Below are 19,653 nucleotides of genomic sequence, written 5' to 3'. Positions count from 1 at the left end.
AGTCCTTGAAAGATCTGGGCAAAGTCCCATCAGTGGAGCTCCTCCGGCAGGCAAGGCTGCGTTGGCTGGGTCATGTAGCCCGCATGCCCAGCCACCGCATGCCTAAACAGCTTTTGTTCGGCCGGATCGAGGGGGCTAAACGGGCGCTTCACGTGGCCTCAAGGTGCACATGGCCTGGCACAAGCGTCGTGGTGACGTCACCGCCACTTAGTGGCGAATGGCGGTTGTTGTTGTTGTATGTGTCTGTGTGTATGTGTCTGTGTGCATGTGTCTGTGTGCATGTGTCTGTGTGTATGTGTCAGTGTGCATGTGCATGTGCCTGGCTGTGTGTATGTGTCTGTATGTATGTGTCTGTATGTGTCTGTGTGTATGTGTCTGTGTGTATGTGTGTGTGTCCGGCAAAACAACCTCCTACCTCCTCGCGGTGCCGGACGGGCAACACTGTCGTGGGCAGTGCTGTGGGGGGAGGGCCAATGCCCATTGGCCTCTCCCCTCATGGCGTCTGTGACCACCACAGTGGCTAAACGGGGGCTCTGGACGGGTGCGAGGGGCTGGTAACCCCTCCACCTTCAATTAACCACCACTAAACTACGATTTAAACATAAACCTGTAATTAATAAGCTTGTGCCGGAGGCCCCGGGGGGTCAGGCTTTTATGACGTCTCCTGGCCAAACCCCATTTGGCGGAGCCAGGAGATTGAATTTTAACCCTCGGGGCTCCTCCAGTAACAACGAAAAACCATTGCGGATGGCCACGTGGAATGTTCGAACGCTCACTGCGGAGGAGAGGCTGCCACTCCTCTGTCGGGAGCTGGACCGGTACCGCCTGGATCTCTGTGGCATTCAGGAGGTCCGGTGGACCGGTTCTGGCTCCTGCCACCATGAGGGGTGGACAGTCCTCTACTCGGGGCAGGAGACTGCCAAACAACAGGGTGTGGCTCTTCTTCTGAACAAAAGAATGAAGGGGGCGTGGGAGCGTGGCGGTGAGGTGTGGGAAGCTGTAAGCCCCAGGATACTTTGGGCTCGCCTTCCCATCAACCAGAGGCGAGGAGTGGTGGTCGTGGTTACTTACGCCCCCACCGAAGACGAACATCCGTGGAGGGATGCAGGCAAAGCCGATGAGTCAGACGCTTTCTATGACCTACTGTCACAGGTGCTGGCTAAAGTGGCCACTCGGGACAGAGTCATCTTGTTGGGTGACTTCAATGCCCGAGTTGGTCATGATGCTGGCACCTGGTCTGGAGTGATTGGAAGGCATGGGCCAGATCAGCTCAATAACAACGGTAGGAGGCTGCTAGATTTCTGTGCAGCCCATGGGCTTGTAATTACCAACACGCTCTTCCGGCATCGGCGCATCCACACAACATCATGGATGCATGCCGGGTCCAAGCAAGAACATCTGCTGGACTACGTAGTGACGGACCAGCGGATGCGAGCCCATGTCCTTGACACCAGGACCTACCGTGGAGCTGATCTGCCCTCTGACCATCGACTAGTCATCTGTAAGATGCGCCTGCCATTCTTCCACTCCGGTGGTGGGTGTACACCCAGGATCCCATTCCAACCAAAAGTGGCCTGGTCTAAGTTAGCTGATGAAAGTTGCAAGCGAGAATTTCATCATCGCTTGCAGCTGGGGTTGGCATCGTCCCCCACTCCACCTGATGTCGAGGGTAAATGGGCGAGGTTTAAGACTGTGACTCATGCAGCTGCAATGGCTGCTTTGGGTACGCGGTCCAGACCTCCCCGGGAACCCTGGCTGACGGAGGAGGTGTTCAGGTTAATTGAGAAAAAGCGACAGGCCCACTCTCATCGCCTACAGCATCCCACGTCAGAGAATGAGGAGGTTTACCGCAGCCTTCGCTCGGAGGTTCGGAGAGCCGTAAGGCGCTGTAAGGATGGGTGGTGGTCGCGGGTTGCTGAGGAGATGGAGTCTGCCTCAGTGGCCCGCGATCACAAATCACTATTTAACTCCATCAAAAAAGTAACCTGCAGCGCCACACCTATTACCATCATTAGAGGAAAAAACGGTGATCCAATCTCCGACCCCCAGGAACAGGTTTGCAGATTTGCTGAGCATTTCTGTGAGGTCCTGGGGGAGGGAAAATCTCTCAGCCAGGAAAACATCATGGCACAAAGTGGGGATAACCCTGCTGAGGCTGCGGTGCCTCAAATATTGGAAGAGGTCACCCCCTGTGAGTGGCTGGCTGAGGTACCGGCTGTTGAGGAAGTACTGAGGGCGATCCGGAGTCTGAGACCAGGGAAGGCACCGGGCAGAGATGATCTCCCAGGCGAAATGCTGAGGGAGGGTGGCGTTTGTGCACAGACTGCCCTATATGACATCATAACAACAGTCTGGACCACTGGACGGGTTCCGCAGGACTGGAAGGATGCCCTGGTGGTCCCCCTCTTTAAGAAGGGGGACCGCACAGACTGTAACAACTACAGGGGCATCTCACTCCTCAGTGTGCCGGGTAAGGTCCTGGCAAGGATTATTCAACATCGCCTTGCTAGGCATGCTGAGGAGAGGCTTGCGGAGCCCCAATGTGGTTTCAGGAAAGGGCGGTCCTGCACAGATGCCATATTTTCTGTCCGTCTGCTACAGCAGAGGTGTAGGGAATTCCAAAAAGACCTACATCTCTGCTTTATTGACCTGGTCAAGGCCTATGATACCATCAGTAGGACTGGGCTCTGGGTTGTTCTTCGTGCTTTCGGAGTCCCTGACCCTCTGCTCACGATCATTAAGGACCTTCATGATGGTGAGCGGGCCCGGGTAAAACTACGTGGCCGGGAGTCGGAGCCTTTCCCTGTACACCTTGGGGTGCGACAGGGATGTCCTCTGGCTCCCACATTATTTAACATCTATTTCGACTGCGTAGTTCGTGAAGCCTTCAATAGCTGTACCGGGGGAATTACCATTTGGTACAGATATAATGGGAGGCTGATCGACGCCCGGGTGCGATCAAGGGATGGCTCCCTATTGGTCAACCACGTTATGTATGCCGATGATTTGGTAATAGCTGCTCATTCAGAAGAGGAGTTGGAGACGCTGCTGCTGAGGCTGGAGTGTGCCACTAAGAGGTGGGGCCTTACCATCAGCCCCACCAAAACTAAGCACCTGCCTGGGTATTTTGTACCATCGGGCACTCCGCCCCCACAACTCCCAATCGGTGATGGGGCAGTTGTGGAGAGAGTAGAGAGTTTCCCATACCTGGGCAGTGTGCTCATGACCAGCTCCAGTTTATCAGCAGAGGTCTCACTCCGAATCAGTCGAGCGGCAATATCTTTTCATCGGTTGCGTAACGCTGTGTGGAAGCTACCTGGTCTGTCGCTCCGCACGAAGCTTCAGGTCTTCTCGGCCACGGTCATTCCCTCCCTTCTCTACGCTTGCGAAACGTGGACCCCCCTAGTGGAGCATCTTCGCCGGTTGGAAACATTTAGGCTGGCCTGCCTACGATCCATCCTGGGTTTGACCAGGCTGGATTGTGTGAGGAGCTCACAAGTCCTTGAAAGATCTGGGCAAAGTCCCATCAGTGAGCTCCTCCGGCAGGCAAGGCTGCGTTGGCTGGGTCATGTAGCCCGCATGCCCAGCCACCGCATGCCTAAACAGCTTTTGTTCGGCCGGATCGAGGGGGCTAAACGGGCGCGGCACGGGCTAGAGAAGAGATGGAGTGATGTGGTACAGGAGGACGTGGAGCTGAGTGGACTTGCCGATGACTGGTACCAGCGGTGTCAAGATCGGCCTCAGTGGAGGAGGCTCGTGAAGGACGCTACTGGGCAGTTGGAGGCAGTCGCCCTCCAACAACAACGGAGGGCGGAGGAGCGACGCTCACAACAACGAGCGGAGCGCCGGGTGGCTAAAGCACAGCAAGTTGGCACAGTAGGGGGCACAGGTGGTGCATCAGCCAGTCATCTCGGTCATCTCGGTCAGTCGACCCGTGGCACCTGGGTCTGCCCCGTGACCTCCTGCCAGCGGGCGTTCGACACTTCACGTGGCCTCAAGGTGCACATGGCCTGGCACAAGCGTCGTGGTGACGTCACCGCCACTTAGTGGCGAATGGCGGTTGTTGTTGTTGTTGTTGTGTGTATGTGTCAGTGTGCATGTGCATGTGCCTGGCTGTGTGTATGTGACTGTATGTATGTGTCTGTATGTGTCTGTGTGTATGTGTCTGTGTGTATGTGTCTGTGTGTATGTGTCTGTGTGTATGTGTCTGTGTGTATGTGTCTGTGTGTATGTGTCTGGCCTTCGTAGGTGCTGCTGCTACTCGCTAACAGCACTTGCCCCTGCAGTCTACGAAGGCTGTACGGGGAATTTTTTGGTGGTTGCCTCTATGTATTCATGCCTTGTGCGTTTGGAGGTTGGGTAAGGAACTCAGTCTTGAAACGACCGCTGCCCATCCCCCAACTCACACGCACACCCGACAAAGACAAAGATCCCCCGTGTAGCCTTCAAGGCTGGTCCGGAGTAAAGGGGGCAAGTGCTGTTCGTAGCGAGTAGCAGCAGCGCCTCTGAAGGCTACCGGTGGCAACACGAGGGGGTGGGTGGCCAGAAACCACGCCCGGCCGCCTTTGTCTCCCCAGTGGCGATGTTTACTATACACCACGGCACCCCAGGTATAGTCAACATCATCATAATCATCGACAGGGGGGGGGGGTTCAGATAATCGTCACCGGTGTTGGCCGTGTGCTGGAATCTATCTCGGATCGCCGAGTTCGAAACGCAACGCGCTAACCGATGCGCCACCGCTCCCCTATACAACCGCCATTCGCCACTAATTGGCGGTGACGTCACCAGGGTGCTTGTGCCAGGCTATGTGCACGTTGAGGCTGCCACGTGAAGTGTCGAACGCCCGCTGGCAGGAGGTTACGGGGCAGACCCAGCAGGTGCCACGGGGTCGACAGGCACGCGCACACACACACACATCAATAAGAGTTTTTTACGGGTTAAATCTCAGAAAAATGTGTCGTTAAACCCGCCACCAACCGACGCAGCCAATTAGCGATGATTTGTCCCGTGAACTGGTACAGCACTAAACATGGTGGTGTGTTGGGAGAGTAAAACCCACAACATTCACAATTCGAGTCCGACGTTTTTGCCAGTAATTACAAAACCGGCACCCATCATGCGACACAGCCAGACTTGCGGAGAAATCCTCCTACTTTAACATCGAAATTTAGCCGCCACCGCGGAGTGGGATTCCACAAAACTTTAAGATACTTCAACAAACTCCGTGACAAGAATGCTCACCTAATCGGAGTCTCTCACCTTTCTGAAGAGATGCCGCGACTCTAAGGTAATACCAATCGCATTTACACTAACATCTGCTGCTGTAACTTCTTGATATGCAAATTCCTTTGTCAAGGCGCCCTTCCCCCTCCAACCCAGCTTCAATATACGCTGCCAAGCCTGGTGGCGCTCATTCAGACGCTGTCTTTCCGACAGACCTGTTCTTCACCTGAGGACAGCTGCTTGCGTTGTGGCCGAAACGTCGTGAGAATTGAATTTTATTGTTTTATTTTTATTATTTCCCTTCTACGTGACTTTACCGAAAGAACCAAGAAGATAAATCCTCCTCCTGTTTCGTTCTTAAATCGGTGGGAAAACGCAAAACAGCTCCCTATTATGGATAACATTGGTCTCGAAAGGCAACGTGTTAAACACACACACATTTTTACCCCACACATTAGACCAGAGGTCGCAATCGGGTGCCCGATACCCGTACCCTACCCGATACCCGGCTACCCGTACCCCACCAGGGTCGCAAACAGGTACCCGTACCCGGCCAGGTACGGGTACCTGTTTGCGACCCTGGTGCGGCCGGGTACGGGTACGGGTAGGCCGTGAGTCACTGGTGAGTCACCGTTTGTCACTCATTCCCCAACGTCTTGTCTCTTCTCACAATTCAAGTTCCTAGAATCAACCCACCCGCGCCTGCAACACGGCTTCATCCCAGAGGTTGCAATCGGGTACCTGATACCCGTACCCTACCCATACCCGGCCGGGTATCGGGTAGGGTACGGGTAACCCGTACCCGGCCGGGTAAGGAATCAAAACCCGTTTGCGACCTCTGCATTAGACCCACGATGTCACGCACAAGCTCACACACACACAATGGCACATCACACACACAGTATGCATGTCAATCGGACACACACAGCCACGCAATTTCACAATGCCATGCAAACGATGAAGACGAAGATCCCCCCCCGCCCCGTACACCCTTCAACAAACTGTTGGGGACAAGTGGTGTTCAAGCGAGAAGCTTTGAAGGCCTGCACGGCACACGAGGGGGTGGGTGGCCAACCCCACGCCCGACCGCCTTTGTCTCCCGAGCGACGATGTTTACTACGCACCGCAGCACCAGGTACTCATTTGAGGCTGAGTCGACCTAGGTGAGGCCCAGGACCGGTTCAGATAAATCGTCTCCGGTGTTGTTGGCCGTGAGCGGGAATCGAACCCAGGTCCGCCGGGTTCGTAGAGCAGCGCGCTAAGTTGCTGCACTACCGCTCCCCACACAATGCCACACACACACACGCGTCACATGACACACACGCGTCACATGACACACGCGTCACACGACACACACACACACACACGCGTCACACGACACACACACACACACACGCGTCACACGACACACACACGACACACACACGCGCGTCACACGACACACACACACGCGTCACACGACACACACACACGCGTCACACGACACACACGCGTCACACGATACACACACACACACGCGTCACACGACACACACACACGCCACACGACACACACACACACGCGTCACACGACACACAGACATAATAGCACTGAGTTCATTTCCTGCTTATTTTGTCTCAACCACCCTTCCTCCTCTCACTCATCAACCACTGACAAAGACGCCCCGTGTAGCCTCTAACAAACGGTTGGGGCAAGTGCTGTTAGCGAGTAGCAGCACCTATGAAGGCTACCGGCACGGTGGCGCACGAGGGGGTGGGTGGCCAGCACCACGCCCGGCCGCCTTTGTCTCCCCAGTGGCGATGTTTACTACAAACCGCTACACCAGCTACTCATTTGAGGCTGAGTGGACCGAGGGTCACCGGGTTAGTAGCGCTGCACGCTAATAGCGACACTACCGCTGACACTGATGGCACCACCCCCACAGACACCACCACAGAGACTACCACCCCCCCGCCAACACCACCACCAACCACCACCACCCCCACCACCCCCACCACAAACCACCGACACCACCACCACCACCCCCACCACCAACCACCGACACCACCACCACCACCACCACCGACACCACCAACCACCAGCCCCTCCCCACCCAGCCCCACCCCTCCCATTTTTGGATGCTCGACGGACGGACACAATAATCCCCTGTGGGCTGGTGTAACCAGGAGGTTCCTATCAGTAAGAGTCCTCTGACAGAGACACAACCAGAAGCAATGGCTTCAAATGTATAACATCTCTAAGTGTCTCTGACACGGCCACCATGAACCACCTTTCAAGACACATCCAGACCCCATGGTTTCAAGCGTACGATGTCATTCATCGGTCCTGGCGAAGCGTCTCAGACACGACCATCACAAACCATCTGACACGAGATACAACCAGACACACTCCCCGCCCCCCATGGCTTCAAACGTATGACGTCACCCGTCCTGGCTATTACGAATCCCATGACACACACGAGCACAGAGAGGCACACAGAGACACAGAGAGACACAGAGGCCTCATGGGGCGCTGGAACCCGGGACGTGAGTGTTGCTGCCTAAGTGTACACGGCACGGCCATTATGAACCGCAGCAGCAGCAGGAGAGACGTTCATCCCTGGGGGTGCAAACCACGGACTTGCTGCCTCAGCGTCTCCGACGACGCGGCGATTGCGAGCGAACGTCCCCACCACCACCGCCACCACCACCACCACCGCCACCACCGCCGTCCGGGGTTACTCGGCAATTTGCCGTCGCGGGCGAGAGCTCGTTAGCAGCGGCGGCCAATCAGCAAGAGCTCCGACCAGAGGTCGCAACCGGGTACCCCCCGATACCCGTACCCTACCCGATACCCAGCTACCCGTACCCGGCTGGGTACGGGTACCCGTTTGCGACCCTGGTGCGGCCGGGTACGGGTACGGGTAGGCCGTGAGTCACTGGTGAGTCACCGTTAGTCACTCATTTTGGGTAGGGTAGGGTACGGGGTAGGGAACGGGTACCCGTACCCGGCCGGGTACGGGTACCCGTTTGCGACCCTGGTGCGGCCGGGTACGGGTACGGGTAAGGAATCAAAACCCGTTTGCGACCTCTGGCTCCGACTCATTAATCTGGGTCCGCCCCCCCTCCTCCCTGCCCCCCCTGGACCCCCCGCCCCCACGGCCCCCACCCTCCGAAAACGGACGAGAGAAATTCCACCGCGCCACGGCATGACCACAACCACCACGACCGCCACCATCATCATCATCATCACAAAGACGAGACAAAGTTCCCCGCACCTCAGTATAGCCTTCAACAGGCTGTCGGGGCAAGTGCTGTCAGTAGCGAGTCGCAGCGCCTATGAAGGCCGACACAGCAGCACACACGATGTGCTGCCGGGTGGGTGGCCAGCACCATACCCACCCGGCCACCTTTGTCTCCCCGGTGGCAATGTTTCTACACACAGCGCCAGGTACTCATTTGAGGCTGAGTCGACCTAGGGGGAGGCCCAGGAATCGGTTCAAATAGTCGACACCGACGTTGGCCGTGAAACGGGATTGGAACTCGGCTCGCTGGGTTCGTAGTGCAGCGCAGCACTAAACGCTACCACCACCACTACTACTACAAACACAACAACCACCACAATTACCACCACAATCACCACCGTAATCACGACCACCGCAGACCAACAATCACCGTCAGATCCACCTCCTCAATTACCACCATCAGCATCACCGCCCTCCACCAGTTCCAAAATGAATTTTTAAAACTACATTTGTAACAATAATAACAACAATCATGCCTCTTCTTGGTTCTTCCGGTAAAGTCACGTAGAAGGGAAGTAATAAAATAATAAAAATAAAACATAATAAAATAATTCTCACGACGTTTCGGCCACAACGCAAGCAGCCGTCCTCAGGTCTGTCCCTTCTACGTGACTTTACCGAAAGAACCAAGAAGATGAATCCCTGCAATCACGAAAGCTTTAAACCATGTAGCGCACTTTCAGAATCGACCTAGCTATCACAAATCATAGTAGCCCATCATCATCACCACGTGGAAATGTATAGCAGCAGTCAAACACTCCGAAGGCACGTCGACGGATCTGGAGAAAACTCCACGTGATCACCACGGAGAGACGCGCACAAATTACAAATATACAACTTGTGTCAGGGTCATGATGGAACCCACGACCTCCCGCGTACCGGGCAAGGTAGATAACATCTCGGCCCAATACAGGCATCTTCAGGGTCGGGATCAAACCCACGACCTTCCGCATACCAAGTGCAGAAGTTAACATCTCAGCCAAATACAGGCATCGTCAGGGTCGGGATCAAACCCACGACCTTCCGCATACCAAGCGTGGGAGATAACATCTCAGCCAAATACAGGCATCGTCAGGGTCGGGATCGAATCCACGACCTCCTACATACCAGGCAAGGTAGTTAACATCTCGCCAAATGCAGTCATCTTCAGGGTCGGGATCGAACCCACGACCTCCTGCGTACCAGGCAAGGTAGTTAACATCTCGCCAAATGCAGGCATCGTCAGGGTCGGGATCGAACCCACGACCTCCTGCGTACCACCAGGCGAGATAGTTAACATCTCGCCACCGCAGTGGGTGGCACCCTGAAAGAGCAGCTGATACACACAAACACAATGTGGAGGTGGAGACTGTTACTGCTGCTGCTGCGACCGCTGCTGCAACTCACTATGAGGGCAGCCGGCGTCTTGACTCTTGGCGGCTGCACCTAGGGAGCTCCTGGGCCAGGCGAGACGGGGGAGAGCATCAGGGCTGCAACGGCGTATGGGGGGGGAGGGGGGAGAGGGGGGAGAGAGGCAGGGCAAGATTAAGAACAGGGATGAGACCGGGTCGCAGCAATAACAACCACCAGCACAGTCAACAACAGCAGCATCATCATCACCATCATCATCATCATCACCACCATCATCATCATCAGCAGCAGCAGCAGCATCACCAGCTTCGCGACCACCACCAGCATCACGTAACCAGCATCATCACCAGCATCATCACCAGCATCATCATCATCACCAGCATCATCATCATCACCAGCATCATCATCATCACCAGCATCATCACCAGCAGCATCATCACCAGCAGCATCATCACCAACAGCATCATCACCAGCAGCATCATCACCAGCAGCATCATCACCAACACCATCATCATCACCAGCAGCATCATCATCATCACCAGCAGCATCATCATCATCACCAGCAGCATCATCATCACCAGCAGCATCATCATCATCACCAGCATCATCATCACCAGCATCATCATCACCAGCATCATCATCACCAGCAGCATCATCACCACCAGCATCATCACCACCAGCATCATCACCAGCAGCATCATCACCAACAGCATCATCACCAGCAGCATCATCATCAGCAGCATCACCAGCAGCATCATCACCAACAGCATCATCATCACCAACAGCATCATCATCACCAACAGCATCATCACCAGCAGCATCATCACCAGCATCATCATCACCAGCAGCATCATCACCAGCAGCATCATCACCAGCAGCATCATCACCAGCAGCATCATCATCAGCAGCATCATCATCAGCATCATCACCAGCAGCATCATCACCAACAGCATCATCACCAGCATCATCATCACCAGCAGCATCATCATCAGCAGCATCATCATCAGCATCATCACCAGCATCATCATCACCAGCAGCATCATCACCAGCATCATCATCACCAGCAGCATCATCACCAGCAGCATCATCACCAGCAGCATCATCATCAGCAGCATCATCATCAGCATCATCACCAGCAGCATCATCACCAACAGCATCATCACCAGCATCATCACCACCAGCATCATCACCAGCAGCATCATCACCAACAGCATCATCACCAACAGCATCATCACCAACAGCATCATCACCAGCATCATCATCACCAGCATCATCACCAGCAGCATCATCACCAGCAGCATCATCACCAGCATCATCACCAGCATCATCATCACCAGCATCATCATCACCAGCAGCATCATCACCAGCATCATCATCACCAGCAGCATCATCACCAGCATCATCATCATCACCAGCAGCATCATCACCAACAGCATCATCACCAACAGCATCATCACCAACAGCATCATCATCACCAGCAGCATCATCACCAGCATCATCATCACCAACAGCATCATCATCACCAGCATCATCATCACCAACAGCATCATCATCACCAGCAGCATCATCACCAACAGCATCATCATCACCAGCAGCATCATCACCAACATCATCACCAGCAGCATCATCACCAACAGCATCATCACCAGCAGCATCATCATCACCAGCAGCATCATCACCATCATCATCATCACCAGCAGCATCATCATCACCAGCAGCATCATCACCATCATCATCACCAGCAGCATCATCATCACCAGCAGCATCACCAGCATCATCATCACCAGCAGCATCATCACCATCATCATCATCACCAGCAGCATCATCATCACCAGCATCATCATCATCACCAGCATCATCACCATCATCATCATCACCAGCAGCATCATCATCACCAGCAGCATCATCACCAGCATCATCATCACCAGCATCATCATCACCAGCATCATCATCACCAGCAGCAGTAGCATCACCAGCATCATCATCACCAGCATCATCACCAGCAGCAGTAGCATCACCACCATCATCATCACCAGCATCATCATCACCAGCAGCAGTAGCATCACCACCATCATCATCACCAGCATCATCATCACCACCACCATCATCAGCAGCAGCAGTAGCATCACCACCATCATCATCACCAGCATCATCATCACCACCACCATCATCACCAGCAGCATCACCATCACCACCACCACCATCACCATCACCACCACCACCAGCAGCATCACCACCAGCATCATCATCACCAGCATCACCACCACCACGACCAGCATCATCACCAGCATCACCACGAACATCACCACCAGCACCACCAACATCACCACCACCAGCACCACCACCGCCACCACCAGCACCATCACCATGACCAGCATCACCACTATTATCATCACCAGCACCATTAATTAGGATAACGCTCCCCGGTAAACTCTTTGGTTCTTTCGGTAAAGTCACGTAGGTCGAAAAATAAAAAACAAAACAATGCATCACGACGTTTCGATCGCAACACAAGCGGTCGTCCTCGGGCGGGAAAAAATAACCCAGCAGTGGAACTGCTGAACCGTGTAGCCTTAACAGACTGCTGGACAAATGGTGTTAGCGAGCACCCATGAAGGCCAGCACGGCTGACGAGAGGGCGGGTGGCCAACACCATAACCGCCTTCATCTCCCGAGTGGCGATGTTTACTACACACCGCACCGGGGACTCATTTGAAGCGGCTTCGACCGAGGGGAGAACCAAGAGAGGTTCAGATCATTGTCAGCGGTGTTGGCGGTGAGCGGGAATCGAACTCGGTCCGCCAGGTACGTGGCATGGCGCGGCGCCAACCACTACACTACCCACTCTCCGCCGATGTCCACACACACACAGACGACACTCACGCGCTGGGCACCCGCTTGGCCATTCTCTGTTGGCTAAGAGCCAATCTGTCTCTCTCTCCCTTTCCAGCAGCAGCAGCAACAACCACCACCGCCGCTCTGAGCAACGCACTGGCGATTAGAGGCCAAAAATAGTAAGTTTCAGGTATGTTGCACGTATGTACGTTGGACTTCTCTCTGGCATCGTACGTAGTCGACCGCGCGAATCGGAGGTACGGGGAGGGGGGGAACAACAAACTCAACACAACCAAGAATAAGCAGTCGGAAAGAAATTCGTTCGTCAATATAGATGATTTCGATTTAAAGCTTTCGTGACTGCAGGGATTCATCTTCTTGGTTCTTTCGGTAAAGTCACGTAGAAGAGAAATAATAAAATAATAAAAACACAACATAATTAAATAATTCTCACGACGTTTCAGCCACAACGCAAGCAGCCATCCTCAGGTGAAGAAACAGGTCTGTCGAGTTTCAGACGCTGTCTCCCCGACAGCCCTGTTCTTCACCTGAGGACGGCTGCTTGCGTTGTGGCCGAAACGGTGTGAGAATTATTTTATTATGTTTTATTTTTATTATTTCCCTTCTACGTGACTTTACCGAAAGAACCAAGAAGATGAATCTAGATGATGATTTAAAAGTGGAACAGCTCCCAGTGACTCCTAATATTGGAAGGAAGAGCGCTCCAGACCGCCGCAGAAGCGTATCTAAAAGCGCGCGATGCATTGTGTGAGTCCATGGGTCTGTGTGACGAGTCTATGGGTCTATGTGTGACGAGTCTATGGGTCTCTGCGTGATGAGTCTATGGGTCTCTGCGTGACGAGTCTATGGGTCTCTGCGTGATGAGTATGTGGGTCTCTGTGTGATGAGTCTATGGGTCTCTGCGTGATGAGTCTATGGGTCTCTGTGTGATGAGTCTATGGGTCTCTGTGTGATGAATCTGTGGGTCTCTGTGTGATGAGTCTATGGGTCTCTGCGTGATGAGTCTATGGGTCTCTGTGTGATGAGTCTATGGGTCTCTGTGTGATGAATCTGTGGGTCTCTGTGTGATGAGTCTATGGGTCTCTGCGTGATGAGTCTATGGGTCTCTGCGTGATGAATCTGTGGGTCTCTGTGTGATGAGTCTATGGGTCTCTGCGTGATGAGTCTATGGGTCTCTGTGTGATGAATCTGTGGGTCTCTGTGTGATGAATCTGTGGGTCTCTGCGTGATGAGTCTGTGGGTCTCTGTGTGACGAGTCTGTGCACCTTAATGTATGTATGTTGAACTTCTTTCGCAGGCGTACGTAGCCAACCGCGCGAATCCGAGGTGCGTGGAAGGACAGCAAACTAAACACAACAACAGCAGCAGCAGCGCTGCAGTAACGAGTTTTCAAGAAATGACTTTTCAATCCAGATGACGATGAGCCGCCACTTCGAGGAGCCAACATCATTTGCGATGGCCCTGGGGCAGAGGTCGCAAACAGGTTTTGATTCCTTACTCGTACCCGTACCCGGCCGCACCAGGGTCGCAAATGGGTACGGGTACCCGTTCCCTACCCGTACCCTACCCGAAATGAGTGACAAACGGTGACTCACCAGTGACTCACGGCCTACCCGTACCCGGCCGCACCAGGGTCGCAAACGGGTACCCGTACCCGGCCTGGTACGGGTAGCCGGGTATCGGGTAGGGTACGGGTATCGGGTACCTGATTGCGACCTCTGGGATGAAGCCATGTTGCAGGCGCGGGTGGGTTGATTCTAGGAACTTGAATTGTGAGAAGAGACAAGACGTTGGGAAATGACAATCACGGTGACTCACCAGTGACTCACGGCCTACCCGTACCCGGCCGCACCAGGGTCGCAATCGGGTACCCGTACCCGGGTATCGGGTCGGGTACGGGTATCGGGTACCCGGTTGCGACCTCTGCCCTGGGGTCGCTTCTTAAATAATTGAGCTACGACAAAGCGGGGGCCTTACACATGGCACAATACAATAACAACGTAGCTTGGTTCGAGTTGAATATTAACACCGCGCGTACAAAACGCCCGCCGGCTTCACCGACCAGCACTGACCGAGCGTGGTGAAGTACGGTCAAATAACCCCCACGGGACCCCCGCCCCCCTCCCCCCACGCTGGCACGGCGAGGCCCCTTTCCAGAACAGTCGATGGTGGGGCATTGCGGGCGCTTTAGGTGACTGGCTGATTAATTAACCCCCCCACAATCCCTCCCCCCTCCTACCCCCCCCCCGCCAGTCTCGTGAACGGGAGTTAACGGTGAAACAGCCCCTACCCCCTTGCTCCCAAACTCCTCTTACACACCCACCCACCCACTCACCACCCACCCACCCCCATTCGCATATTTTGAAAAGCGACCCCTAGCACACAGCTGGCTCTTACGTAAGGTCTTAGCAATGCGAGCGTGTGAGTGTGTATGGGTGTCCGTGTGTGCGAGTGTGTGTGGGTGTCCGTGTGTTTTGGTGACTGTGTGAGTATCCGTGTGTGTGTGAGTGTCCGTGTGTGTGTGTGAGTGTGTGCGCGTGTGAGTGTCCGTGTGTGTGTGTGTGCGAGTGTGTGTGAGTGAGTGTCCGTGTGTGTGTGTGAGAGTGTCCGTGTGTGTGTGTGTGAGAGTGTCCGTGTGTGTGTGTGAGTGTCCGTGTGTGTGTGAGTGTCCGTGTGTGTGTGAGTGTCCGTGTGTGTGTGAGTGTCCGTGTGTGTGTGTGTGTCCGTGTGTGTGTGTGTGTCCGTGTGTGTGTGTGAGTGTGTGTGTGAGTGTCCGTGTGTGAGTGTCCATGTGTGAGTGTGGGTGTCCATGTGTGTGTGTGAGCGTGTGATTGTGTGTGGGTGTCCATGTGTGTGTGAGCGTGTGATTGTGTGAGCGTGTGATTGTGTGAGCGTGTGATTGTGTGAGCGTGTGATTGTGTGAGCGTGTGTCGGTGTTCGTGTGTGCGTGTCTGCGTGTGTCCGCGTGTGTGATTGTGTGATTGAGTGTGGGTGTCCATGTGTGTGTGTGATTGTGTGATTGTGTGTGGGTGTCCATGTGTGTGTGAGCGTGTGATTGTGTGTGTGGGGAGCAGCAGTGTTAGCACGCTGCACTATGAACCCGGTGACCCGAGTTCAATTCCCGCTCACGGCCAACACCAGTGCCGATTATCTGAACCGGTCATGGGCCTCCCCTAGGTCAACTCAGCCTCGAATGAGTACAGTATGTAAATATTGCCACCAGGGAGACAAAGGCGGCCGGGCACGCTGCAGTGCAGACCTCATCGTCTTCCGACACAGCCATTATGAACGCCCGATGCAAATCCCACTGGTATTGAGATAATCAAAACTTTTTACTGATGATACTATGTAGTTTATACTTTAGTTTTTTACGTGGTGGTTTAGTTACTGCAGCTACATACTATTAACATTCCTTCCCTTTATTAATGCTACCCCTATCCCCTCCCTTTGATGCTGCTAATCCTGCATAATGCACGGGCATAATATGACTTTGAAACCCCCCGCCCACCTCCTACGCATTTCACAAGTAGTGCTAATCACATATCTGCATTTCCCATAACTATGCTAAATTCCTCTTGATATGCACACTCTTTTGTCAAGGCGCCCTTCCCCCCCCTTGCAACCCAGCTTAAATATACGCTCCAAGCGTGGTGGTGTTTCATTCAGACGCTGTCTCCCCGACAGACCTGTTCTTCACCTGAGGACGGCTACTTGCGTTGTGGCCGAAACGTCGTGAGAATTGTATTTTATTATGTTTTATTTTTATTATTTTATTATTTCCCTTCTACGTGACTTTACCGAAAGAACCAAGAAGAGGACAACCAAAACTATTAAAGTTATTTTATTTTAGGCCCCGCTGAGCTATGTAGCGCTTTTCAGAAGCGACCTGGCAATCACAACCCCACAGCTCAACCAAGTGGCAGCTCACCATCATCATCACCATCACGTGGGAATTTATAGCAGCAGGCGAATACGACGAATGCGTGTGACGTCGATTCTAAATGTGGAGGGAAAAACCGGAGGACTCTGAGAAAAATCCACGCGACCATCACGGGGAGAGGAGACACGCAAACTCCATAACTCCATAAGTACAGCAGGCGTCGGGGGTCAGGATCGAACCGCACGACCTCCTGCATATCAGGCGAGGTAGTTAACATCTCCTAGCCACCGTGATGATGATGAGAGAGAGACACGCAAACTCCAAAAATACAGCAGCAGGCATCGTCAGGGTCGGGGTCGAACCCACGACCTCCTGCATACCAGGCGAGGTAGACTGCCAGTACACTCACTCCGATTAAAAACCAGGCTGCAGTCTACATTAATGTTTTGTTTTATTATTATTTTTTATACACATTATTTTCTATTATTATTCTCAACGACGGTAAATAGGTCCACGTAACCGGTTAAGTCTTCTTGGTTCTTTCGGTAAAGTCACGTAGAATGGAAACAATAAAAATAATAAAATAAAACATAATAAAATTATTCTCACGACGTTTCGGCCACAACGCAAGCAGCCGTCATCAGGTGAAGACCAGGTCTGTCGGGGAGACAGCGTGAGAATTATTTTATTATGTTTTATTTTATTATTTTATTATTTCCATTCTATGTGACTTTACCGAAAGAACCAAGAAGATGAATCCCTGCAGTCACGAAAGCTTTAATTCGAAATTTAACGTGGTGCGTTTAGTTTTTAAATCCTTTATATTGAGTTTGCTTGCTTGCTTAGGACCGTGCAAATCTTTCGGTCGGTTTTTAACCCACTTCCCGTGATCCAATCGAGCTGACATTTTGCACACAGACTCGTTGTGCGTGACAATGCATTTTCGTGAAAAATTCCAAAATTTTACACTGTTTAGGGAATTTTTTTAAAATATTTAATTACCAATTGTTTAATGCTGCCAGACAATCATCTGACCCATAGGTGGCAGCCATCTCAAGCCAGAGGACGAGAGGACTCTAGCCGCCCCGATGCCACGCATATAAAGGATTTATAGTGAAAAACTTTGTTTTTACGGGTTAATTTTTGTTTTTTTATTTTGTTTCCAAAGGATTTTTGCCCCCCCCCTCTCGCCCTCCCCCACTCCAGGAATTTGGTATCAGCAACCGGAACGGGGGGAGCCCAGCCGACAGAGAGAAAAGGGCATTTAGGGAGAGAGGACAGTAGCAGAATGGGGGTAGGGTACACAAATGATGGTGGTGACGAGGCCTTCCCTCGAGGAGGTTCGGGTCTGGCGGGCTTGCCCTGGTTATTACTCTGTGGCTAGGAGATGTTAACTACCTCGCCTGGTACGCAAGAGGATCGTGGGTTCCATCCCAACCCCTGAAGCCCGCTGCATATTTGGAGTTTGCATGTTTCTCTCTCTCGTGATCATCACGATGGCTAGGAGATGTTAACTACCTCGCCTGGTATGCAAGAGGGTCGTGGGTTCGATCCAGACCCTGACGATGGCTGTTGTATATTTGGAGCTTGCTTGTCACTCTCTCGTCACAGTTAGCGCAGAAATGCTAACTAGCTCCCCTGGTATGCAGGAGGGTCGTGGGTTTGATCCCGACCCCTGACGCCTACTGTATATATTTCAGCAGTTTTTTCTTGCCGTAGTTGTCTCACCTGATGACGATCGCTTGCGTTGCGATCGAAACGTCGTGATCTATTATTTTTATACCTACGTGACTTTACCGAAAGAACCAAAGAGTATGTATGTATATTTGGAGTTTGCGTCTCTCTCTCTCTCGCTCCCCGTGGATTTTTCTCCGGGTCCCCCGGTTTTTCCCCTCCACAGTATTTGGCTGCTGCCATCAATGTCCATGCGACGATGATTATGAGGAAAAGCTGCCACTTTGATGAGCTATCATTTGTGATGGCTAAATCTCTTCTGACAAAAAGCTAGCTCATAGCAGCTCTGTGGGATATTACCCCTGGAAGAAAATAGTTTAAAAAATAGTGTAAAAAAAAATACTCGCACTCATCAGAATCCGAATCTGTATTTATGCCTGGAAAAATCCGATGAGCTATGAATCTCTTTTTACACGCGTGCCCAAGTAGAGGCACTGGGTCAGAAAGTTACGACAAACAGAATACCTTAAAAGGGAAAAATATAAAAAAAGGTTTCACGTCTGGGGTAATGGCCCTTCTTCACAGTGCATAGGGGAGGGGGTCAGATGTAGAGCGATATCCATTCTCTCTTCCTCTATATCTCTAAGAGACCCATCGACTCACAGATCTACAGGCAACACAGAGACGCACAGACAACACAGAGACCCATAGACGAGCACAGATCAACAAGCAACAGAGACCCACAGACTCGCACAGATCTACAGGCAACAGAGACCCATAGACTCGCACAGATCTACAGGCAACAGAGACCCACAGACTCGCATAAATCTACAGGCAACAGAGACCCACAGACTCACACAGATCTACAGGCAACAGAGACCCATAGACTCGCACAGATCTACAGGCAACAGAGACCCATAGACTCGCACAGATCTACAGGCAACAGAGACCCACAGACTCACACAGATCTACAGGCAACACAGATTCACACAGATCTAAAGGTAACAAAGACCCACAGACTCACACAGATCTACAGGCAACAGAGACCCACAGACGCACACAGATCTACAGGCAACACAGATTCACACAGATCTGCAGGCAACACAGATTCACACAGATCTAAAGGCAACACAGATTCACACAGATCTAAAGGCAACAAAGACCCACAGACTCGCACAGATCTAAAGGCAACACAGATTCACACAGATCTAAAGGTGACAGAGACCCACAGATTCACACAGATCTAAAGGCAACAGAGACCCATAGATTCACACAGATCTAAAGGCAACAGAGACCCATAGATTCACAGATCTACAAGCAACAGAGACCCACAGACTCGCACAGATCTACAGGCAACACAGATTCACACAGATCTAAAGGTAAC

The 19,653-nt window shown here is 52.6% G+C and overlaps 1 protein-coding gene across 4 annotated transcripts in view; it reads right to left on the bottom strand.

Moving 5' to 3' along the window:
• LOC144952201 (F-box-like/WD repeat-containing protein TBL1XR1) overlaps positions 1 to 19,653 on the bottom strand; it is a 70,976-nt gene that overhangs the window by 37,329 nt on the left and 13,994 nt on the right. For all 4 annotated transcript variants that reach the window (XR_013640590.1, XM_078882604.1, XM_078882606.1 and 1 more), the window contains exon 2: positions 9,896 to 9,978. The gene's annotated coding sequence lies outside the window, so the exon portion shown is untranslated. The remainder of the gene's footprint in view (positions 1 to 9,895; positions 9,979 to 19,653) is intronic.

The sequence above is a fragment of the Lampetra fluviatilis genome, chromosome 66 (genome assembly GCF_964198595.1).
Source record: "Lampetra fluviatilis chromosome 66, kcLamFluv1.1, whole genome shotgun sequence".
In the NCBI taxonomy this organism is placed as follows: Eukaryota; Metazoa; Chordata; class Hyperoartia; order Petromyzontiformes; family Petromyzontidae; genus Lampetra; species Lampetra fluviatilis.
The sequence above is the reverse complement of the archived record's forward strand: the minus strand, read 5'-3'. Positions and strand labels throughout refer to the sequence as shown.